Below are 27,019 nucleotides of genomic sequence, written 5' to 3'. Positions count from 1 at the left end.
ACTCATGGTAATGTTATAACATAACAGAAATAGAATGTCATGCCAAAGGTTTTTAGAAGTCACGTAATATCATATCAGAGTACAAAACATATTCATAACACAACAAAATCATATCATAATCATATAATTATGCATAAATTTCCATATTCGCTCATTTTTGCATAGTTCAGAAACAAAATTGTAAAAAATAAGTTCAGGTCTACACCATTCATGATAGAAAATACTTTATTCTTATGCAAAATTTCATGAGTAATTCATAATAAATAACTGAGATTATTTCAAATTTCTTTTCATAACAAAACATGCATATTTTTCAAAAATCGACATCAGTTCGTTTCTTTTATGCAAAATTTAGTATAAGAGCCCCGCTTACTTGAACTTTTTAACTTTTCAAAACTTTTCCACAATCGTGTCAAGCAAATATTAATTGCCACTTATGAAATTGGCACGTAATTTTCGTAAATTTTCAATCGAACACGTATCTCGATATTTAAACCTGAAATTCTAAAAATCATCATATTTTAATTCCTCAAAATCTAAAATTCTCATAACCCTAAAATGTCATCATTTTCCAAATCCATCAATATCCACTTAATATTCTTAATCTAATTTCAGCTCAAACACCAGTCTATTTAAGAAATCAAAATCCAATATGAAAAGTCGTTGTAATAAAAATATTACCTAGCCCAAAATAATTTAGAACCCGAGCCCAACCCAAAAACACTTAACTTCAAAATAACTTAACATATCACACTCAAAAATAAAAAGGAACCCACTAGAAAACAAGCCCATGTGGCCCAAAGTAAAGACAACCCATTTTTAAAACCCTCATGTTTGGTTTTAAAACTAAGAAGGAAAAATTATAATTTCATAAAAAAAAAAAAAAAAAAAACTCATAGTTCAAGATAAGCCTTATGGGAAGGCAACCAAATTGTTTCTATTTTGAAAACTATGAAAACACGAAGTGGGTGATACGGCTGAGGCATACCGAGAGGTACGTGTAGCGGCGACCTAGGTGATTGTTGATGGCAGCACTTTGAGGAGCAGCGGAAGCACACTATGAAAGAGAGAGTGATGAGAGAGAGAGAGTGAATACGGAGGGTGGGTGATGAGAGAGAGAATCTACTGTGAGGACACAAATATGGAGGAGAGTCAGTAGGCTCACCCATCGGCACAGGGTGACAAGGTGTCACCGCCAGCGGTTTCTGCTACTTGTACGATGGTTTTCAGTGCAAAAGATGGTGGGGTAACGAGTTTACGAGTATGGGATCTCTCCTTGGTTCTCGGCATGCGAGATGGCATGGGGTGGAAGAAAAACGTGGTTGGCCAGTGGCTTACAGTGGTTGTCCAACTCATCGGTGTCCTTTGGAACTAGGTGGTGCTCTGAATGGGGTGGTCGGATAAGGTTTGGCCCTCACACGAATGTGCCCTATTTTTTACTGTTGAGGAAATTTAATAATTTGCACGTGGGTTGTCCTAGTCTTTAGAATTGTCAGTAAGTTTGTTTGTGTTGTCCTAGTCTTTAGTGAGTTTGTTTACCTAGTCATAGGAGTTTGTTTTCAACGTGGGATAGTGCCTATTTTCATGTTGCTTTCAGTTATGTATTAGCCTATTTATAGATTGTTTGTTTATCAATAAAATGCAGAAAAGTACATCCTCTATCTTCTCTACTGTTATAGTGTAAAAGCTTCCATTTTTTTTTTTCTGTTTCTATCCTAGCAAAAACAGAGGTTGCAGCCCACATCTTCATGCAGTCTCGATAGCGTTGGGTGGTGGTGCAGGGTAGTGCTGCGGTGGCTGAGTAGTGTGCTACGGTGCAAGAGATTGCGTGGAGGAGTTTGGCAGGGAGATCTTGTTTGTGGCAGTGGCCAGCGGCAAAGGGGAAAAAAAATCTCAAGCTCAATAATAAAGGTGATTGCGTGCGAAGGAGCCATGAGCTAGCCGTACGTGAAGCGCTTGGCTTTGGTGGGGGTCATTTACGGTGGTTGTGTTGAAGCGGCAATACCTTGAAGGCAAGAGGAACACAGAGCGTCAGCCTTAGTTTTTAGGTTGAGGATGGCTTACGGGATATGTGTGCAATACTGTGTAATGAATATATATATATATATATATAGGAAAACTGATAAAACCCTAGAGAAGGAAGGAAGGAGACGTGTATCATGCATGCCATTGAAAACAGAAGCGATGAAGTCGTGCATCAAGAGGAGTTTGTGGGGGTTGTGCGTGAACTTGTGTAACATGTGAATATAAAGTGTTGCCATTTACCCTAGCGGAAACAAACGTGCATGCAGAAGAAACAGACATGCACGCTGTGGGGGGCGGATGCCAAATCTCATGGGCTTAGGCTTTTGGCCCATTTCAAATATTTGGCCCATGTTTCGTAGTGAGGAAAAAAAAGAAAAAGGGATCTTCCCAGAGATTTGGGCCTCGACACATCCTTAAAAAATATATATACTTGTTTCATAAATTTTCTCGGCTTGTAAAAAGATTTGTCATCCAACCAAAAAATATTTAAGGAAATTACTAAGATAGCCCATTAAAAAAAATTCGATATCCACCAAAATACAATTTGGACCCGAAATCAATATAAAAGATAATACTTGAAAATTAATTGGACTCTTCATATGTATAAATCTAAAAAAAATAATTTTAGAAAGTGGCTTGGTGCTGGACCGGATGTTCCATTAACTAAATTGCCAAAGCTCATGGTGTGTCAGACCTAGTAGGTTCTGTGGTTGCTCATCTATATTTCAGGTGATGATTTTGAATATGAATATTGTATTTGGCTTCACAATCCTGTTTCATTGCAGAAGTAATGGGATTTTACCTTTTCACCTGCATGGTTCAATAAAGTTATACCCAGTGTTGATGTTGTGTTTTACAGCCCAAGCAGTTCTGCAAGGCCCAAGCTCCATGTTGCCTGCAACAAAGAAGAAAGAGACGCTCTGGTGACATTCGGGGTCGCTCCAATGCCTGCAACTAAGTCAGTGAGTTATTCGCTGGCGAAGAAGAAGAGAGAAACACAGAACATGGTAACATTATTAGATTGATTGATTGAGTCAAGAGCCCCCCCCCCGGTAGAAGGGCTCTCTCTCATTTATACCTAATTCGGGTTCTTCTGTTGAGGGAGATCGTGGCATGTCAGGCGTCAGGCCTGCCACCACTCATTCTTTGTCGCTCCAGTAGGTGTCAGTCTATGGCATAACGGGAGATCATGTTGCGTCAGTTGTGTTAGGTTTGTCTGACCGCCAATTCCCTGCCATGCCAGCATGCGTTAGATCGCTAGCAAGCCGTCCTTTGTTCGTGGAACGGGCCATTTCATGCCGTTACCTCTCTACCATGCAGGTGTGTGCTAGACCGTGGGTGAGCCGTCCTTTGTACGCGGAATGTGCCGTTGCATGCCAGATTCTAGAATACTGGCAGGGGTTGCTTCGCGCCTTGGATCTGTGACCCTGGGAGCAGGCGCGTGCCATTGTCTGAATGCAGGAGTGCATCCGGCCAATGATTGGGTTTGTCAATTCGTTGACCCCTAGGACATTCCCTTTGATGCTCCAGAGCCCCGTGTTGACAAGCCACCCCGAGTTGGTTTGCACTCGCTTCCTGATCCTCTCGCCCTGAGCTCCCAACTTCCTCCCTTGGGCTGATAATTCTATAACTTGGCCCCCTTTGGACTCGAGCCCTTTTGGAATGTGTTGCGCATTTGGTCCTTAATTCTATGGCCCAGGATCTTTAGCTCCCTCCTTTCGACACTGGCTCCATGGTTGGGCTTTCCTAGGTTTGGGCCCTTCTAGGATGGGACTTTCCTCACAGTACCCCGCAAATTCCTACAATTGTCACGGGTGCGAACTCTATTCTTTCTCGTTACGATTCTGCCCCTTTGGCTTTTGTTGCTCCAGGTTTCTCGAGGCCCCCGCCCCACTTTTAGTTCTACCGGTTCAATTCCTGCTGGTTTGAATTCCCGAGGCTCCTCGTTTGCTCAATAAATGCGTCTTCTCATTCCTGGCGATTGTCCCATTTCCCGAAGACTGATGAGACGTGCAGACTATTCTCTAGCCACTCTAGCATCTTACTGGCTCCCTCTCAATGGCTACTACCCGTGCCGTTATTTCAGCTACTGCTGCCGCGTGGCACTCACCAACTTCACTGGCCCAAGCGTCGTTTCGCTTCCAGAGCCTCCTCTTGCCATTTTCTTCTCCTATTTAAGCCGTTTTCCTCCCTCATTTCCTCCTTCCACGTTTGTTTTGCCTTTCCCGATTGTTATCCATTTTTCTCAGTTCTTTCTTCCTCTTCTACTTTTCGTTCTCAGTTTCCCAACAACTCTTTCCTTCCCCCTTTCTCTCATTCGACAATTCTTCCTTCACCCTTCACCCTTCGTTCTTTATCTTCTCTGCCGCTTTCTACCGTTTAAATGGCTCCCATTGACATCAATGCTCCGTTCTTCGGGGGGAAACACTGGGTTTCCTCTATCACTGGTGCCGACCTTAGAGCGTTTCACTCCAAGTACGGGATTCCCCCCTCCGTGATTCTGGAGATGCTACGGAGTAAACACGCTGTGAGCCCTGACGGCTCTACAACGAGGGATGCTCTCTTTCAGCTCATGTTTGCCAACGGTCTTTGCCTCCTATTATGCCGCCCGGTATGGGAAGTTTTGAATTACCTTGGATTGGCCCCGTTGTAGCTCCATTCTAACGTGTGGCGCCTCTTGATTTCCAGTTGTATCATATATAGGATGGTTCTAAGCAAGACCCCCAAAGAGTACCCAGACTTGACGCTGCAGGAGTTCTTCTATGAGTATCGGCTTGTCTACTGCCAGGGCAACATTGCCAGTTTCCAGGCCCGGTCCTCTGCCCACAAAATTGCTTTGCTCGAGTAGTGTCACTCGAGCATTAAATAATGGTCCCATAAGTTCTTCTTTGTGTCCGACCCAGACTGGGAATACCTCGAAGGGGAGGCCTCCCACAAAGAGTTCCCTATTCAGGCGTCTTAGGGGTATCCTCCATTAGCTGAGATTCTGGTGCTTACCCTCAACAGGAGGGAAGAGGCTCGACATGAGTTGGTCACGGCCTGTGTGAGGGCTTACCCGGGAGAGTCGAACACTGACGTGATTATTTCAGATGAAAACATCTGCAACTATTTAACTACTACTGATTGCTTGTATGCTGTGGGAAGAAATTTCCTGGGCAGAGCCCCCCTCCCGAGACTCGCCCCTCTAGTCGAAAGCGAGCTGCGTGTCCTTCTAGCAGTCAGGCCAAATGACCGAGGGTGCGCTAGGACTCTCCCTCGTCGAGGGGTGTCTCCAGGGGCTCCACTCCTTTTAGGGGTTGGGCTGGGGAGTCTGGAAGTAGCTCCCAGTCGTCTCACAGTGGAGGTTCCAGCACCCTCGTCATGGGGGATGACATCCTTCCTGAGTAGTCTCGCTCCTGCTGCTGGCCCTTCTGCTTCAACCAGTTCCCAACCTGCCGAATCCTTCCAAAGCCCGTTGCCTCCTTTTGTAGAAGAATAGGAAGCTTGCGACCTCCAGGTAGCAATTTTTGCATCCCTGGCGCACCCTTTCTCCTAGGAGCCCAACTCGTTCGCAGCCTTCACCTCCTTTAAGGACACTCTTCAGGAGGAGACCGCCGTCGGGCCCTCTTGGGCAAGTTTGCCGACCGGGCTCCGAAATGTAGAGCTACCAACCTCTCGAGATTCAACCCAAATGGGGACTGAAGACAAGGGAGGCAAGGTGTTCCTGGGGTTCGGGTCTCATGAGGGAGAGCGGAGCCCTTCCCCAGCCTCCGCTTTTGGGGACAGCAAGTCGACCCCTGTGCCAAATCCCCCCTAAGTCCATGCTCAGACAAACGTCCCTAGGGTGCTATGGGCAACAAAGACAAAGGTGACTCGATTCCCGAACCTGAGTTGTGCGAGACAAAGCCTGGCCCCTCTAGGGCCGGAAGCTCAGAATGGGGGCCACATGGGTTCACTTTTCGGCACGAGGAAGAATGGAGTACAGGAAGCGAGAAAGGTGAGGATTCGACTCCCGATGCATCTCCTACGACGACCTGGAGCTTGGCGGACGATCCTCCCCAAGTTATCAACCTGAGCGATGATGATGATTCCGGGGCTTCGACTACCGTGGCGCTTGGGCCATGTGACCAGACTTAGGAGTCTCTCCCCAATTTTTCTTGGCAGTTGGTGATTGCTGGTCATTCATCCTCCTCAGGGGCAAAGGGTGCGCCACCTCTGACCTCGGCTCTGGATAAAGCTCAGGCAAACGTTTTCGAGTGCATAGGCCACATGTTGAGACCCCTGTTCGCCCAGGTATGCTCACCTTTTCCAGACTTGTTTCTTTCTTGTTCGCGGCTAACATTGGTACTAACTGAACCCCTCTTTTCTCGCTTTCTACCTTCGTAGGTTGCAGACCAATTGGCCGGGAAGATAGGGAACGAAGTGGGAGAGCTGGAGGAGGCCAACCGGGGGGTCGGTTCCTTGAGGCGCTTTGGGTACTTTAAAATGAAGCAGGCAGCTCGGCGGATAAAGGACCTGAAAGCCGATCAGAAGGAACTAGTGAAGGAGGTAATGTTCATGAAGGAGCAAAACGAGGATTTGGAGGCAGCTGCCGCTAGGCAAAAAGAGAAGAAGAAGAAGCTCAAAGGCCTTTTGCGCGATGCCGAGCAGGACCTATCCCGTTTGGCATCGGAGAAGAAGGGGCTTGAGAAGGCCTGCATTTCCTCCGAGCCGAACTTGGTCTCTCGGGAGGCTGAGTTGAGTGCCACCCTTGCGCAGTTGGAGTCAGCCCGAGAGGAATTGCTGAAGTCCCAGGAGGAGAGGTAATCCATCCGGAAGGAGATTGAAGAGTCTTGCCAGGGCCGTGCTTTAGCAGCGGTGCAACGCTTGAAGTTGTTATTCGAGACCTTCAGGCATTCTCACAAAGCTCAAGGGTTAAGAGAACAGTTACAACGAGCGATCGTACGCATTGGCAAGCTCTCGCAGTCAGGGATCCAGAAGAGCCTAGATCTCCTGGTGCACGACCAGGAGATCGCCAACTTGAAGTCTAGCTTGGGCGACGTTGACAAGTTTTCCAGAAAGATCCGATCCCGAATCGTGAATACTAACGCAATCCGGGATGTTGCTTGGTCATACGGCTATAGTGATGGCCTGAAGAGGATGCAACAACACCTGTTGCAGCATCCCGAGCTGGACTTGCGGACCTTATCCTTAGCGTCCCTGCCTCCCAGTCCTGAGGAGCAGGCTTTCGTTAGAAGTTTTGGGAAGCCTGGGTATCCTCCGTTCCTTCCGGGTGCTCCTCCTTCCCAGTGATAAGCCTTCTTTTTGTGCACTTCTTGTAATTTTTGTGTTTTTTTTTTTTGTGTGGGCACGACCCCTTGTACCTTTTATGCTTTGACAATGTGAATAAAAGCATGTTTCCGATTCCTATTGCGTTCCTTTGCCTTGTACTTTCTATACTTTTACAATTTGAATGAAAGCTTGTTTTTGTTTCCTATGGGTTCCTGGTGGGGCTCGGGGCCAGGTCTCGAGATACGGGATCCCATTTTGTTAGATTGGAGCTGGTTCGAAGACTTGGGATTGGGCTTAGCTGCAGCAGGGGTCGGTTCGGAGTCCTAGGGCTTGGACCTTACCTTGCAACGAGTCAAGGGACCCATCTTCTTGTAAGTGTAGGGACCCTACTTTTATCGAGTCAAGGGACCTGTCTTCTTGCGAGTGTTAGGACTCGACTTAGTCGAAGCAGGGGTCGATTCTGAGTCCTGGGACTCGGACCTTACCTCGCAGCCAGTCAAGGGACCTATCTTCTTGTGAGTGTAGGGACTCGACTTTTATCGAGTCAAGAGACCCGTCTTTTTGTGAGTGTTAGGACTCGGCTTAGTCGAAGCAGGGGTCGGTTTGAGTCCTAGGATTTGGACCTTACCCCGCAGCGAGTCAAGGGACTCGTCTTCTTATGAGTGTTGGGACTTGACTTTTTTCGAGTCAAGGGACCCGTCTTCTTACAAGTGTAGGGACTCGACTTTTATCGAAACAGGGGTCGGTTCTGAGTCCTGAGACTTGGACCTTACCCTGTAGCTAGTAAGGGACCCATCTTCTTGCGAATGTTGGGACTTGACTTTTGTCGAGTAAATAGACCCGTCTTCTTGCGAGTGTATGGACTCAACTTTTATCGAGTCAAGGGACCCGTCTTCTTGCGAGTGTAGGGACCCGACTTTTATCGAGTCAAGGGACCTGTCTTCTTGCAAGTGTTAGGACTCGACTTAGTCGAAGCAGGGGTCGGTTCCGAGTCCTGGGACTCGGACCTTACCTCGCAGCGAGTCAAGGGACCGATCTTCTTGCGAGTGTAGGGACTCGACTTTTATCGAGTCAAGGGACCCATCTTTTTGTGAGTATTAGGACTCGGCTTAGTCGAAGCAGGGGTCGGTCCAAGTCCTAGGATTTGGACCTTACCCCGCAGCGAGTCAAGGGACCCGTCTTCTTGTGAGTGTTGGGACTTGACTTTTATCGAGTCAATGGACTCGTCTTCTTACGAGTGTAGAGACTCGACTTTTATCGAAACAGGGGTCGGTTCTGAGTCCAGAGACTTGGACCTTACCCTGCAGCTAGTAAGGGATCCGTCTTCTTGTGAATGTTGGGACTCGACATTTATCGAGTAAAGGGACCCGTCTTCTTGCGAGTGTATGGACTCGACTTTTATCGAGTCAAGGGACCGGTCTTCTTGGGAATGTAGGGACTTGACTTTTATCGAAGCAGGGGTTGGTTCCAAGTCCTGGGACTTGGACCTTACCCCGTAGCGAGTCAATCTTTGTTTTGTTTGGGCAATAGGTGATCTGCAAAAAACATCCCGACGTTCTCATTCATTCATAATTGTTCATACATGTTGCTGCCTTACATGGGGTGAGGTAAGGCCCCTCCCATTCACCTCTATACATAGAACTTTTTCAAGTGTTCGACGTTCCAGGGGTGAGGTAGTTCGCACCCTTGGCTGTCCTTGAGGCGATAGGAGCCGAGTTGGTTGTTTGCGGTGACCACGCAAGGCCTTTCCCATCGTGCACCTAACTTTCCTTCTTTTGGGGTTGTTACCCTCACTTGTCGCAACACCATGTCGCCTACCTTGGAGGATTGTGGCATGACTCGCTTGCTGAAATATTACTCTGCCTTTCGCTTGTTACTTGCCGTTCGGATTGCTACTTCCTCCCTTCTTTCTTCTAGAGCATCCAGGTTTTTGGCTAGCCTTTCGTTGTTTGTGTTCGGGTCGAAGTGTTGGATACAGAATGTGGGCATTTCGACTTCTACAAGAATTACCGCTTCACTCCTATAAGTAGGGATGTAAATTTAAACCGAAAAATCGGTTCGGACCGGACCGGACTGGTTGGATTGGCTTTGAATCGGACAGGTTGGATCAGTTTTGAACCGGTTCGGTCTGGGATTGGTTCTTGTAATGCACAAACAGGTCGGAACCGGTCCGATTCCGATTTTAGGATTTCCTGGACCGGTTGCTAAAAAATATATATATAAATTAATATTTTATATATAAGTTTTATACAAAATTAAAATTATACAAAATATTATATATATATATATATATATAAGTTTTATATATAATGTATAATTATATGTGAAAATTTTATATATGATATATATAATTATATATCATATATGAAATAATTTCATATTATAATTTATAAGTTATAATATAAAATGTTTATCTTAAATATGAACATTTGTAATTTGTTTGATCATATGCTATTGATATAATTATATATAAGATAATGTTATTATAAAATAAAAGCTTAATCTTAAAAATGAAAATTTAATTGATCATATATTATATAGCTATACTAATATATAGTTTATAACTAATACTAATATATAGCTATACTAATAGTCTAATATTAATACTATTATATTATTATAGTCTAATAATTTATATAGCTATACTAATATATAAGTTTATAACTAATACTAATATATTGTTTATAACTAATTCTAATATATAACTATATTAATAGTCTAATATTAATACTATTATATATAATATAGCTATACTAATATATAAGTTTATAACTATTTAACTAATACTAATAGTCTTATGTAGACTATAGTTATACACTTATACTAATATAGTTATACTAAATCACTATAACTAATATTAATATATTAATATAACTATACTAGTAGGCTAATATTAATACTATTAGACTAGTCTAATATATTATATATAATATAGCTATACTAATATATAAGTCTATAACTATTTAACTAATACTAATAGTTTAATATAGACTATAGTCATACTTAAACTAATATAGTCATACTAAATCACTATAACTAATACTAATATATTAATATAACTATACTAATAGTAATAGGCTAATATTAATACTATTAGACTATAGTGTATTAAATGTATTACAAATATATATAAATTTTAATTATCATTTAAAAAAAACACACATTGAAAAATGAAAATAATCAAATATTTTATAAATACGCCAAACGACACTGTTTTCTCCACAACTAAACCCTAAAATCGTCTTTCTCGTAAATGGATAGCCTCTACCTCTCACTTCTCAAACTCTTCGTCTCAGACTCTCAGTATTTGGTCTCGCGCCTCTCACTCTCTCGTCCGCTCACTCTCTCATCTCTGACTCTGCCTCGGGCCCTCAGCGTCTCTCATCTCTCAATCTCAGACTCTCAGTATTTGGTCTCACGGCTCGCCTCTCACTCCCTCGTCCGCTCACTCTCTCGTCTCTGACTCTGCCTCGGCGTCTCTCGTCTCTCAACTCTCCCATCTCTGACTCTGTCTCGACGTCTCCCGTCTCTCACTCTCTCGTCTCTCACTCTTTCTTCTCTCAACTCTCTCGACCCCTGTTTGTCTGCCGAGTCTACCCCCAACGATAAGTTTTTTTTTTTAGAAATTACATACTACTATACTAGGATTTTTGTGATTGAGTTCGTGATATTAGGGTTTTTGTGATTGAGTTTTGTGATATTGGGATTTTTGTGATTGAGTTTTCAGTTTTGTGATATTAGGGTTTTTGAATCCGAAATTTAGGATTTTTTGTGATTGTGTTTATTATTGTGTTTGTGATATTTGGGTTTTGCGATAGGGTTTGTGAAATTACTTTGATTGGATTTTGTGATTGAGTTTGTGAAATTGTGTTTTGTGATTGGGTAACTGAAATTACATCGATAGGGTTTTTGTGATTGAGTTTTGTGATATTGGGGTTTTTGTGATTGAGTTTTTAGTTTTGTGATATTTGGGTTTTTGAATCCGAGATTTAGGATTTTTTGTGATTGTGTTTATTATTTAGTTTGTGATATTAGGATTTTGTGATTGGGTTTGTGAAATTACTTTGAAATTATGACAGATGATATTTGTGATATTAGCACTTTTTGAATCCGAATTTTACTTTGATTGGGTTTTGTGATTGAGTTTGTGAGATTTTGTTTTGTGATTGGGTAACTGAAATTACATTGATAGGGTTTTGTAATTTTTTTTACTTAAATAACATATGTGTAGTGTGTCCTGTTTAATGTTTATCGATTGGGATTGAGGATTTAAGTGTTTGGACTTGTAATTTTTTGGACTTGTAATTTAGACTTTTGGACTTGTAATTTGTTGGACTTTTGGATTTCTAATTTTGACTTTTTAACTTATTTTATTCCATAGGCTCATAGGTTTGTTGATGTCCATTCTTATGACTTCTTTAAAAAATATGTGTAAGTACTAAGCTTGTAGTAGTTAAATTTATAAGCTTGTAGTAGTTATATTTATGAGCTTTTTTCTAGTTTTTGTACTAGTTATATTTATAAGCTTGTAGCATATTTTTTTTTAGTAAAGCAAGATTTTCGAAAGAAGTTTTTAGTAAACTAGATTTTAATTAATCTGATTTTTTGTAGTAAAGCATATTTTTTATTTAAGTAGTTTTAGTAAAACAAGGTTTTTTAGTAAAAGTTAAAACAGATTTTTTTTAATAAAAGTATAAAACAGATTTTTTAAATCAATTTTTTTTTTAATAAACAAATTTTTAATGATAAACTGTCAAACTTACATTTTAAAAAAATCGAAAAACTGGACCGGACCGGAAACTGGTAAAACCGGAAGTACCGGTTTAGGAGGATAACCGGTGCGTAATCGATTTTGGAAAATGTAAAACCGATACATACCGGTTCGGTCCTAGATTTTATCCAAAACCGGACCGGACCGGACTGGTTACACCCCTACCTATAAGTGAGAGGCAAACGGTGTCTCTCCTGTGGGGGTTCGAATAGTAGTTTGGTATGCCCAGAGCACGCTCGGAAGTTCTTCAGCCCACGCTCCTTTGTGCGCTCCTTTTTCTGAAGGGTGGAGAGGAGAGTCTTGTTAGTTGCCACGGCTTGCCCGTTGGCCTGGGGGTGCTTCGGCAAGGAGTACTTTACCTTGATCCCGAGTTCTGTACACCATTCTCGGTAGTGTGTGTAGTCAAGCCGTTTTTCGTTGTCCGATACGAAGCTCTGTGGTATGTTGAATCGACAGACTACCGATTTCCACAAGAACTTTGTTATGGTTGGGAGGTGATGCTTGCGAGTACTTCCACCTCGACCCACTTGGTGAAGTAGTCGACTACAACCATGACAAACCTAGTTCCCCCTCTTGCTACTAGAAAGGGGCCAATTAGGTCCAGGCGCTACTAGAAAGGGGCCAATTAGGTCCAAGCCCCATTGGGCGAGAGGCCACGGGGCCATAATTGAGGTCAATTCCTCTGCCGGGCAGTGAGGGACCGGTCCGTGCTTCTGGCACTTCAGGCATTTTTTGACAAATTCCTCTACATCCCTGAGGGATTGGGGCCAATAGTATCCTGTTCGGGTTACTCTCGCAGCTAATGCCCTTGCTCTCGAATGGCTTCCACAGATTCCCTCGTGGACTTCTGCCAATATGTACTTAGCTTCGTCTGGTGAGAGGCATTTTAGGAGTGGCTTAGAGAAACCCCTTTTGTACAGCACTCATTCCAGAAGGGTGAACCGGGCCGCCCTGTTTTTAACTTTCCGCACTTCCTCTGCATTGTTGGGTAGTTGCCCTTCTTGTAGGAACCTTTGGATGTCCATCGCCCATTCAGGAGGCATTGGGGTTGTTACAGACACTTCCCTCCAGATGGACGAGGCTTCGACTGTCCTGGTCAAAGTGTATCCTGGAAGCTGAAGTTCCTCCTGCCCTAATGTGGCCCTCACCAGACAGTATGCCTTCTGATTCTTTGCCCTCGGAACCTGTTGAAGGTTGAAGTAGCAGAAACGATCCCGCTCGTCACAGACTAATTGGAGGTATTTCTTCAGCCTTTCCCCTTTTGTAGCAAACTGTCCCAGAACTTGGCTGACCATAACATGGGAATCAGCTATTACCTCTATATCCTCCGCTCCGAGCAACTGTGCGACCGTCATCCCTGTTAGGAGCACCTCATACTCAGCCTCATTATCCATCACTTTGAAGGCCAGCCTGATTGTGTAGCTGTGTTCCTCTCCTTGCTTGGTGACAATGTGCACCCCTACTCCCCCGCTAGCCCGGCAAGATGAACCATCAATGTAGACTTGCCAGGGTTTTCCTTGGGGTGCGACTGCTACCTCTTCTGGGAAATTGGTGAATTCAGCGATGAAATCCTCCAACACTTGCCCTTTGGTCGCGGTTTTGGGCTGGTACTCCATGTCGAATTCGCTGAGCTCGATTGCCCATTTGATGAGTTGTCTCGAGGTGTCAAGTTTTTGCAGTATCTGCTTGAGGGGGTGGTTGGTAAGCACTCTGATTGGGTGTGCTTGGAAGTATAGCTTGAATCTTCGGGCTGCGACAATGAGGGCGAACACCAGCATTTCCGTTCTGGGGTACCTTGCTTCTGCACCTCGGAAGGCTCGGCTCATATAGTACACGAGACGCTATCCTTCTTCCGTTTCACAGACCATTGCAGCCGATACGGCGTGTGGGGACATCGCCAAGTACACAATCAAGACCTTCCCTGGGCTCGTCTGGCTCAGCAGCGGGGGTTTACTGAGGTACGACTTTAGGTCGGTGAAAGCCTTCTCACATGCCTCATCCCAACTTTAAGTCTTTCTCATGACTTTGAATAAGGGTAGGCACTGGTTGGTGGATCGGGCGATGAACCGGTTGAGGGCCGCCACCCACCCATCCAATCTCTAGACCTCATGGACGCTTCGTGGGGAAGGCATTGTTATCACTGCTTCTATCTTTTCAGGATTCACCTCGATCCCTCTCTCCAAGACCATGTATCCCAGAAATTTACCTGTCTCCACACCGAACGCACATTTCAACGAGTTGAGCTTCATACGGTACTGTTGAAGGACGGAGAATGCCTCTCGTAGGTCTGCTAAATGTTTCCAAGTCTCTTTGCTTTTTACAAATAGGTCGTCTACGTAGACCTCCATGTTTCGACCGATCTGCTGTTTGAACATTCGGTTGACTAACCGTTGGTAGGTGGCCCCCACATATTTCAGACTGAAGGGCATTGCTTTGTAGCAGTAGAGCCCTCAGTCAGTAATGAACATTTTTTTTCTTCGTTGTCCGAATTCATTCTTATCTGGTTGTACCCGAAATAAGTGTTTATAAAGCTGAGAAGGGGATGTCCTGCTGTTGAATCCACTATCAGGTCAATACGTGGTAGAAGGAAGCTATCTTTTGGGCAAGCCTTGTTTAGGTCGGGGAAGTCCATACACATTCACCACTTTCTGCTACGCTTCTTTACCAAGACTACATTAGAGAGCCATTCCCGGTACTGGACTTCTAAAATGAATCTCGCAGCTAGGAGTCGATCTATTTCTTCGTCTATCGCCCTGTACTTCTCAGCACTGAAACTGCATCGTTTCTGCTTGACTTTTCCTGCTGTCGGGTCGGCGCAGAGCTGGTGCTCGATAATAGAGTTGTTAATTCCGAGCATGTCTTCGTGGCTTCAGGCGAACACATCTCAATGTTCAACAATGAGAGATATCAGCGAGGCTCTCATGTCCGAGCTGAGCCTAGTGCTGATCTGGACTTGCCACCCTGGTTCCTGTTGGTCTATTATTTTGAGCTCCAGGGGCTCATTTGGTGCGGCCTACCGGAGGGCCTATTCGTCACGAACTTCCATGTCCCATTCAGTCAAGACTAGGGGGTGATTCGGGCTCGAGTGTTTCTTCCAGTACTTCAATGGCTGCCACGACCTTGACCTCATGCCTCATCTCCTTGTCATAGCATTCTCGAGCCAGGACTTGCTCACCACAGATTTCGCCTACTCTCGAGTCAGTGGGAAACTTCATTTTAAGGTGAAAAGTAGACGTCACCGCCTTCAAATTGTTCAGGGTGGGGCGTCCTAGTACAGCATTGTACGAGGACAGGGCCTTGACAACCAAGAAGTCGGTCATTGTGGTTGCGGTTCTAGGTGCCTTTCCCACCAAAATTGAAAGAGTAATGACCCCCATTGGCTGAACGACGTCACCCGTGAAGCCCTTTAGGGGCATTGGGGCTAGGCGTAGTCGGTCCTGGTTGATACCCATTTTGACAAAAACATTCCAAAATAGGATATCGGCCGAGCTACCATTGTCGATCAGAATCCTTCGGGTCTTGAAGTTTGCCACTTGCATTGTTACCACCAATGCGTCATCATGTGGGTGGTGGATGTCCCTTTCATCAAAGGTTATTATGGTGCCTCCAGCATGTCGTTGCGGCCTGCTTACGCCCCTTTCCGCACTGAACACTTTATTGTAACGAGCCATTTGGGCATGTGCCCTTCGGGCCGACGATGTGGCTCTACCGCCCGCATACCCTCCTATGATCGTGCTGATCTCTCCGAGTGGTCCATCCTCCATGGTAGGGATTTTTCAAGTTCCGTCCCTAGTCCCTTGCCTTCTTGGGACTTCTCGCTACTGGAAGTCCAAACACCTACCTCCGGGCCGGTCCGTTCGATTCCCAAACCGACGCGCCCGATTCTTCTAGTAGTCTTGCGTGCTGTGTCGGTTATTCATGTGGTACTAACAGTACGGGTGGCTTTCTACCTCCCATGGTTGTTCTCTTTTGGGACCCACGCGATGGTTCCCTTCCACTGCCAAGCTAGTGTGGGCGCAGCTTGCTCACTGGGTTCGAGTTGGTGTTTCTCTCTTTCTCTTCACATCCAACGCTCTTCCCTTCTCTCCTCCACAGTTGTCGGGGTTAGGTCGTTGCCCCGATGCCTTTATACCGGTCCGTTCCACCTTGGACCGTCGCGGGGCTGTCAGGGCCTCCAGGGTATCTTCTGCGTTAATGAACTCATTTGCCCAGTCCATGAACTCTCTCAGCGTGGTGGGGGTCTTCCGTGCTATTTTGGACATGAACGGATTCAACGGCGAGATACCTCCCAGGAGTGCCGCTAATGTGATCTTCTTGTCTTGATCGTCTATAGTCATGCGTTCCTAATTGAACCGCGAGAGATACGACTTCAAATTTTTGCCGTCTCGCTGCTTGATCGTTAAAAGGTAAGCCGTGGGCGTCTCCTCTTACGGTGGGCCAGGAATTGCGTCATGAAGAGACGAGCGAGCTCCTCGAAGCTCCCTATTATTCCTGATGTCAACGACCCAAACCAGCTTCGGGTCGCTCCCTTCAGAGTTAGCAAGAAAGCCTGGCAGGCGACCTCTCCCGGGAAGCCATGTAAGGTCATGTGGGCTTTGAATGTTTCCAAGTGCTCCAGCGGGTCTTTGGACGTCGTACGCTTCCATCTGGAGAACTTTGAACTTGGAAGGAAGGGGCATAACCAAGATCCCTTCACTATACGGGAGGTCTGACCGCCACTTCCCTGCCAAGCCAACGTGCATCAGATCGCGGGTGAGCCATCCTTTGTTCGTGGAACGGGCTGTTGCATGCCGCCACCTCCTGCCATATAGGTGTGTGCCAGATCGTGGGCGAGCCGTCCTTTGTACACAGAACGTGTCATCGCGCGCCGGATTCTCTGATACTAGTAGGGGTTGCTTCACCCCTTGGATCTGTGACCCTAGGACCAGGCGCGTGCCTCTATGTGAACATAGGAGTGCATCCGACCCATTGATTGGGTTTGTCAATTCGCCGACACCCTGGACGTTCGCTCTGATGCTCCTGAGCCCCACGTTGACAGTCCACCCCCAGGTTGGTTTGCACTCGCTTCCCGATCCTCTCACCCCAAGCTCCCAACTTCCTCCCTTGGGCCGGTAATTCCGTAACCTGGCCCCCTTTGGACTCGGGCCCTTCTAGAATGTGTTGCGCATTCGGTCTTTAATTCTATGGCCCAAGATCTTTAGCTCCCTCATTTCGGCCCGGGCTCTATGGTTGGACTTTCCTAGGTTCGGGCCCTTCACGGGATGGGCCTTCCCTCACACGCAGCATCTAGACCGATAAACAAGTGCTGAAGTATATAATCAGTTATCTAAAATCTACTTAGATTTGAAAGAATTAATTTGCATGTCCCTTCAACTAATAAAGTCTGTTGTGAGCTAGGGTACAAAGCAAAATGAATAGATCAATATGCTGCTGCATGAAAGTTGATGGAGATCGTAAATCCAAATAGAAAATGTAAATGTGGCACCCCTTTTCTTCTCAGTTCATCATCATTGGGAAGAGAGCTAGACCCACTTGATATAATTTATTCACGACGCTTGGGATTCTTGAGTTACAGAGGTAAGCTTCAGGAACACGCAAAACACTATCACTATTTATGCAGACAAGTTTCTGATGTGTACAATTTTCTCTTCAGTATCTATGAGAATGTGACAATAATTTGGAAGGAAATCTTTTGAAAGAAAGCTAAAAAAGATCTCTTAGTCCCATGGAAAAAGCAGTCAAGGTAGAAGTTATTGCCTATGGAAAGTAAGGTCCCTATTACATCATTGGTTATGAAAGAACAGAATCATTGGTGATTCTAGTTAGAGCACCTTATCATGGCTTTATACCATATGCGCTCCTTTGCAATATATTATTAACCTATGCTTTGAGGATCATGTTTAACAAAAGGAACCGTTATAAATTCCTATCATCTTGCACAAGAGACTCAAAACGTACCCTTCCTGCTAGAAACCTTCTATAGACCGGTTTCTTTTCTGTTTGATCTCTTAGTTGTATCCCATTGATATTCAGTTGCGTAAGGTACGGGTAATCTGCATCCTGAGGTTTAGATCACTATTATTGTTCTATCTAGTCCTTGGGTTGCAGGTTATCTCTTCCTTGCCGGCAATGAAAAACATATTTGCATCCCTTGCCCTCATGAAAAACTGGTAATTATTATCCTAGAGAAGCCAGACGTCTTAATGGGGCTACCCTTAAAGAAGAAAACCTCTTACCTTCTCTAGCTACTAAACAAGTCAGTCGGTTAAGGAACCTGTTCATCTCCCTGAACACTGCAGATCAGCAATTGATCAATGTCCTTCTGCTAAAGGTTGGTGCTCACTCGGGGTTCCTTTTCCATTTGCTTCCAATAGCTCGTGGGGTTTGAACTTTGAATGCAGTTTGTATCCTAATAGATCGTTTGCTTTTCTCTTCATGCTTAGCATGTATTTTGATTTCCAACCTTTTAAGTAGAAGGTCGAGATTATAGTCTTCAAATATGGATTTTAGACCTACCTTTTCCATTTGTATGCAGTACACGAATAGTCTTTTCCGTGCACTCAGCTTTCTGCTGAACTCCAATGGCCTGCTCCATGCGTTCAGTTTAAGTGAAGCCTATGGCATCCTCGATGCTTGCAAACTCCATGTCCACATGAGAAAAAATAAAACATGATCTGCATATATGTATTAGGCAAGACCCGAAGCCTTTGTCCACAGTACAATGCAAGCCTGACCACAAGCTGCAGCAAATTTGTGTTGAGCAAGTTGAGATTTCATCATGCTTTATAACATTATATATATAAATATATATATATATAACTTGAAGCAGAAGAAGGTTTTCCTCAGAAAACTATTTAGAAAAGGATTTTGATGCTATTCAGTCAATAGTGTTAAATAGTGAAACGACTCTATGATCCATTGTCGGGTCCAGAAAAGTTGCAGGGTGACTGGATACGGAGAAATGAACGCCACAATGCATGTAAAGTTGCAGGATTAGTGTGTGAAAGTGTGGATGGTTCACGACTGTGCAGTTTGCAATTCTCCAATTCCCAGAACATAGGTAGTGGTTTGAGGACTCCAACAACCCTCTGACCTTACTTACGATGACGCTCCCTCCCGCAACTCAAATCATGACCCCTCTGGCTGGAATGGCACTTGTCGAACTGTCAATCCACCTCAAACCAATTGATAGTACTAGAAAGAAATGAATAAAGTCTATAAAGGCATTGACACTTATCTCGGAAGCCTGTTTTCAAAACAATCACATGAAAGAGTAGCTGTTATTGCGGACTCACCCCAATTACAATGTGACTTCAGGGTTTTTCTATCTATATATATGTATATTTATATATATATATATATCCCTTTTATATTGATGTAGAGGAAATTATATTATTTGAGAATGAAGATGAAACTCATGAGATATTACCGAAAATCATGTCTTGATCTAAGGTTTTCTAGTATGAGCCAAAGGCTCAAAGCAATTAAGGATTTCTCACATGAATGAGAGAATAGTATGTGCAGAGAGTAGAGACCACGTGGGGCTATATATGCTAACGTTGCAATCCAAGTCATCAGTTCATGAGTATTGCCATTGATGGCCGTTGCAAAATATCATTAGAATTTAGAAAATTTGAGAGGATGGTGGAGAAAGCCATATGCAGTGGTGGTCTGCGTGTACGTGGGGACCTCACAAGCTTTGTGGGTTGGCCGCAAAAGTCGTACCGACGATGGAGAAAGTGGCTGGTAGGCATTTGTGGGATTGTTCAAGCCATAGCTTTGCAAATCTAAAAAATAAACACAGGAATAAGCCAAAAAAAAAAAAAAACAATGGCACATGTGGAAGATGCACTAATTGGGGTATAATTTGTACGAGTTTAATTTATAGGTATTATATTAGAGAAATTATATTTGCAGTCTTAGGTTTGTAAGTTTCGCACACTCATTTTAAAAGAAAAAGATAAATATGAGATCCATATAAAAACAAAAAAAAATTTAATAGTAAATCCTACTCATTTTTTTAAAAAATGCGCTAAAATTGCACGTCCTATGATTGTATCAAGCATTACTCTTTCATCATGTAGTATATTAGTTACAAAACAATATGTATTACATAATGCATTGCATTAACATATGTGTGAGCATATCTATATGTTAACATATATTAGTATAATTTGATATGCGACTAATTTATAAGTATAAGATTTCAACATTGGTTTATTCACTTTATATTTATCATCTCATTTGTTATTTATTTTTATATTTTGATTTATTATTTTTACTTTTTTTAAATCTCAATTCGAGCTAGCCTAGCTGAGATGAGTTTGATTGAGTACTCGACTCAACCACAATTCAAACTTCAGTCATGCTCAGACACATTAAGGCCCTGTTTGGAACTTGGACTAAATTGAGATAATTTTAAGTTGAGTCTAACATCCAAACACCCAACTATCAAATTACGAAACCTATCTCAACTCAAAATCTTTTTATACGTGGGACTCACAACTTTTTTCAACTCAACACCTCTTTACAAGTATGACACACAACCTTTTTCAACTTTCCATAAATACATTTAAACTCATCTTAACATTCAAATACATATAAACTCATCTTAGGCGTGCTTTATAAAATTCATTCCATCATCTCAACTCACTACTATTCATAAAGATTTAAATTCATCTCAACTCAACTGATCAACATCCAAACAGGACCTAAATATATCCAGTGGAGAATCTCTCATAGGTGGGCTACCCCCACTTCCAAAGGCATCAACAGGGAAGAACCTCTCAGATCATAGAGGAGAAAGTTGAACAAAAGATCATGAACCATGGGAAAGTCACATGCTGAGTAGGAAATAATAAGTAGATCAAGATAGAGTGGATAAGGGAAAGTCTAGGAGATCAGAGGAGAACTCCGGTCAACAAGAGCTGAAAATTGAGGTTCATGGCCTGGGTGGAATGGATGACGAGAGAGAGAGAGAGAGAGAGAGTTTCATTGCTATCCGGATATTATTCCGCCATAAGTGATACTTTTCGATAAATTACAAAATACTTGTCCTTTTTAATAATATTAAGAAAAAGAGTTCTATTGTTTCTTTCTCTTTTCCCTTTTTTTTTTCCCAATAAAATATGAAGGCCTTAGAATCTATCCACACAACCGTCCTTCCTAAAGAGAAAAAGGATCTCTCATTTCAGAAAAATATACTAATCGTTAAAAGTTTCATGAATTCATCAGTACTTTAATATATATTAACTAAATAAAAGATGAATTAAACAAGTAATTTAATATATACTAACTAAATAAAAGATGAATTAAAAGTACTGTAATATATATTAACTAAATAAAAGATGAATTAAACATAAAAATTAAATTTTTGAGCCCTAAAATAATAGCTAACATCTGACCCACATAAGAGGCTTGTCGAAATTTAAAAAAAATACATCAAGTAGTGAAGTCTTTAAGGAAAACATAACTCTATTCTTTCTTGAGTACTCGATTCCACAAACAAATTAAACAAAAGTAATTAAATAAATTGATATAGTTTCATCTGATCTTCTAGATTTATTTTACAATAAAAGTAACTTTATAATTTGATGAATCACATAAAACCACATCAATTTGTGAAATTATTTTTGTATAATCTCTTTATAAGAGTATTTCCCTTCTTTCAAAAAGTAGGCGGATCACTAGTTTACATGAGATTCGACCAATCTTGTCCATCATGAGTAGAAATCAGTATCACTGTTCCTTGCCACAAACTTTGTGTTTGGATCCCTCATTCCTGCACTAATGCATTTCAACGTTAAAGAAAAACAAAAACATAAGCTTCCTACATTTTTTTTTAATATACTTTATCTCATAGATCAATACTAAATCATTGGAATAAAACACTACAACACAATTTATCTTTTGTGATAGAGGAAATCATTGCCAAAAATAACCAAAGTGTCACTAAAGATATTTGGTGACGGTTTGAAACCGTTATCACGACTGTCACCTAATGTGTGTCACAGAAAACAATTGGTGATGATTTACTGTTGAACCGTCATTACAAATATTTTTAGTGACGGTTGGAGGTGTTCTGTTTGGTGTAACGTTCGAAAGTTCACTTTTTTGCGACGATTGAGATCTGCCACAGAAAGTAACGTTCGGACGTCCAATCAAACGTTCGAACATCAACCCGACCGATTGGCGTTTGAATGTCAGAAGTTGACGTTCGTTGATTATAGTTCGAACACATCATATTTACGTTTGAACGTTCAAACATTAACTACAATAACTTTTGAATTTTTGTTCGAACATTAATATATCATTGTTCGGATGTAACAAGTATAATGTTCGGACGTTAGTTTGAGTGTTAACGAAGAAACGTTTGAACGCAAGTGGTACGTTAGAAGGTTTATTCAAACATTAATTGTTTAAACATTCGAATGTTTTGTTCATTTGAGGGTGAGTACGTTTGAACGTTGAGTCGTACGTTCGAACGTTATGTTATAATTTTGTGTAATTACATTTGAACGTTGGTTCGAATGTGAACCAATGTTCAAACATTTTTTTTATTTACATTCGAACGTACAGATCAGAAATACTAATTTCATAAAATTAAAAAACATACAAATTGTATCATATTACATACTATCAATTAACAACTAACAATGTCTTATAAAGTTTCAAAATTTGATATTAAAATTAGTTATATATACAGATAAAATTTATAAAATTCATTTCTTGTTCTTTCCTTATCCACCGTGATTCTATTGCAACGATATAACACACTCTATTTGCATCATCATCTCCTGCTGCACTTGCTCTTGGATTTTACTGTGAATTATTTCCTCTTTGTCTCTTTGTTGGTCCTGCAAACACGTCTCTAAATGAGACTGTCGCTCTAAGAGAGACTCTAACTCTTGTTGTCTCGACCGCATATACTCATTTTTGTATTGTGCAGCTTCTAAATCTTTGGTAAGATTATTAATTTGTGAAGTCGATGAGGTTGAGGAGGATGAACATCTATACTTGAAAGATCGTCCCAAACCTCTTACCATACTAGACTGCGGCCCGAGCACTTGCGTGAGTATGCCTATGTTACTAGGAGAGGATTCCCCAAAAGCTTATTGCATCTTCATCATTTTTTCTTGCAATTTAAAAGAAAACACACAATAAATAACTTATTAAAAGAAATACAAATAAAAAATAAATTATTCACATGTTGCATAATTTATTTAACAAGATTAATACCGCTTACATAATTATCTGCAGCGGCAGGATCCATCCACTCACTACACTCATTAGTATGAGCAGCAGCATAGACATGAATGAGGGAAACATTTTCAGGATCATTACATTTCTAACCATACGACATTAGCAATTTTAAAAAGATAATGTTAGTACTTAAATAAAAGAATATCAGGAAAATAAATGAATTTTTTAATTTTTTAATTACCAATTCTTTAGCAATACGGTGGAATGACCTTGAACCGGCAAGATGTGGACAGTCAAAGCGGATCTATTCTGTGCATTTGTAGAACTTAAGTGCTACAAAATTAATTAAGAATGTTAATTGTAATATATATAGATATATAATATAGAACGAATAGAAATGTAAATAATTAAAGGATATAAATCTAGAATACTTTATAATCTGGAGATGCGAAAAAATCACAATACTTTTTTCAATCGTCAAACTTCATCTGCTAGAAAGGGGACTACGCGGCCTCTTCCAACGTCTCAAACTTCTTAAAGTAGTCATGACATTGTCCCTTGTAACGTTAGAATAGTGTAGCCATCAACTCATTCACAGTTCTCAAATCCTTGCTAAGCCAAAGTTGAGGTCGAATTCATCATAATAAGTGAATTATGTCAAAAATATGATATATTAATCTAGGTGAAAAAATGTACTCTCAAAGTAAACTCACCAGCACCGACTTCGAATGTGCTCCTTAATCTCATTTGAAACATCTCTCCATGAACGCACATAAAATGAAGTATATGCTCGAACTACTGTGCCAATATAGGAGGAAAGCACTGCTGCACTATCATCTACTCCTCCAGTAAAATTATTAGGAATGATGATCTTGAGTTTTTCATGCCTTCTATTTTTTTCAAGAGAGATGTCACGTGTATAGCTACGACTGTGATGAGTGGATCAACTATATGATAATAATATAATTATAGTTATATAGTTATTGATACAAAAGTATTAATTATATAATTAATTATCAATAACATTTCCTTATTGGTAGGTATCGATTGACTATTATTCTCTTGCATGTTAATTTGATCTTCAAGAGTTGATACCTCGGGTGGGGAGTCCTTAATGGGTACGGGACTTGGACTTGGCGGAGGAGGCACAATTTTTCGTTGTCGTTTTGGAGACATCCTTGAAAATGATTAATTATATCAAAGAAAATTAATAAGAAGAAATTATGAAGCATAATATTCTATAGTCACCTATATGAATAAAATATTTAGTACTTTTAATATTCATCTTCGTCTTCATCTTAGTCCTCCCTATCCACTTCCTCCCCATATTCTGATTCGTCTTCTTCTTCTTCTTCTTCTTCTTCTTATTCCTTACTTACTTGAATTGAATGATTATTTAATACGGACAAGTTGAGATGGACTGATGGGACGTCATCTCTACATAAAGGAAGCAACTCGAGTGCACTGAGGTCAACAAACAAGTTAATACCATATCCATCTTCCTGGTAGGCCTCTACAATTGAAGTGTTATCTTCATCTCCACAATTCTTGTAATCTGCACTTGTTCCTGCTTCATATATTTCGAGAGACAAATTTTTGTACGACTCGCCAAGTTATCTCTCCACTATCTTCATTAACGCTATTCATTGAATCAATTAAATAATAGAGTTGGGTAGCTTGACAAGTCAATACGAATGGATCATCTTCATACCATTTAGATGCAGTATTATTAATTATAGTTATTATATGTATATTGTACTTTATATATATTTAAGTTATTTACATATAATTTGCATAATATCCAACATATTCACAACAAAATGTAGAAATATACCTATCAATTCCCTCACAATATTAATCCCCAACAAATGTCAAGTTTCAAAAATCTCCAAGAAATAATCATTCAAACAAAAACACAATACTAGTTAGTACAAATTAAATAATATATAGAAAAATCACAACATTATTCAAAATAAATAAAAAATTATAATATTAACCTCACAATATTAAATTCTTTTCTCTCTAACTCTTTCTCTCTCACTCTCTCTAACGCTCTCTCTCACTCTAACTCTCTCTCACTCTCTCCCTCTCTCTAACGCTCTTCTCTCTCTCTCTCTCTAACGCTTTCTCTCACTCTCACTCTATCTCTGTTTCAATGAAGTAAAGTTCTCCAAGTGAGGAAGGCATGGATTAAACGCCCTAGACTTGTCTGGGGCGACATTATTTTTTTTCAAAATTTTTGGACCTATTGTAGCGACTATGGTCGCTGGGTCTTCCGTACTCAAACGACAACATATTGAAGGCGTCCTCGAGCTATTGTAGCGACAAGTTAAATCAAAAGTCGCCGCATCAAATATCAGGTCAGTTCGAACGTCATATATACGTTCGCACGTTATGTGAAATTTTGGTTTTCGCTGAAATAACTACCTAATTTTTAACACTCCCAAACGTTCGAATATACAATAGTTCATGTGTGAACATTACATTAATAATCTCAAAACAAGCACAGATCATGCGGATTAAGTTCGAATGTATAATTCAAAACATTCGCACGTTTTGTTGATGATTTCACAAGTGTATAACCCCTAATTCATGTGGGAAAGATCCCGTCATTTTTCCATTCACATTTGCATATCTAGTCGTTACGTTCGCACGTATATGCATCTATGTTAGAACGTTAAGTATACACATTCTAACATAAATATCATCAATTTCTCTTACAAATAATGAAGGAAAAGATACTGCCAAATTTTTCAAAACGTTCGCACGTGTAAATACATATTCTCACGTCAATACAAAACGTTTGAACATAGATTTGTATTGTTCGAATGTAATTTACATATTTATATATTTTTTAAACAATAGTGGTTTATATAACCACATAGTGATTTGTATATTATGTTAGTACATAACATTAATATGCTAGACAACAAAATTAGTTGTTAATTACATTTTATTAAACTAATTAACAACATTAGACTAATATATAGTATATATACTAGTGCATAGAGCATAAGTATAGTGTATATATAATATATTATTTAGTATGAATTATAAAAAATTTATTCTTGAGACGTTTGAATGTACTAACATAACATCTGCATGTATCTGCCATTGAGTAAAAGCGTTCGCACGTACCAACATAACGTTTGCATGTAATGAAAATTAAGTAATTAAACGTTCGGACATTATAATTGAAACATTCAGATGTCTTTTTCTCTCATCAATTGAAGTTTGCACGTTAACTATTAAACGGTCAAACATTAAGTGTATAAAAGCTCAAGTCCAAACGCAAAACGACACAACTCACATTTTCCTCAAAACTCAATCTGTAGCCTCCATTGCATACCGCCATCAAACTCCATCACAACTATCACAAAAGAGGTAGACATCCTTCTTTAACCTTTGGGTACATTTTTTTGGATGTTTAATGGAGGTTTCGGTGATTCTCGAAACCCATTAGTGGCCGGATCTTCATCTTCATTTTTCGGCCACCATGGATTACCAATGGCTAAATGGCCACTGTAGAAAGCTTTCTTAAAATTTATACTTCTTTTCTACGGTAACATTTGGTCAATTTCATTATGTTTGACGTGTACGAGAATGACTGAGTCGACTCACCCATTTCTGTATCGTAACGTTCGAATGTTATACATACACATTCGCGCGTTAATCATATAATATGCGAATGTATTTAGTATGCATGCGAATTTAAATTGTACATACGAACGTACATTTGTAATTTTTGCATGTATGATCGTTCATATTCTT

The sequence above is a fragment of the Juglans regia genome, chromosome 3 (genome assembly GCF_001411555.2).
Source record: "Juglans regia cultivar Chandler chromosome 3, Walnut 2.0, whole genome shotgun sequence".
NCBI lineage: Eukaryota > Viridiplantae > Streptophyta > Magnoliopsida > Fagales > Juglandaceae > Juglans > Juglans regia.
Note: the sequence above shows the minus strand (reverse complement) of the source record.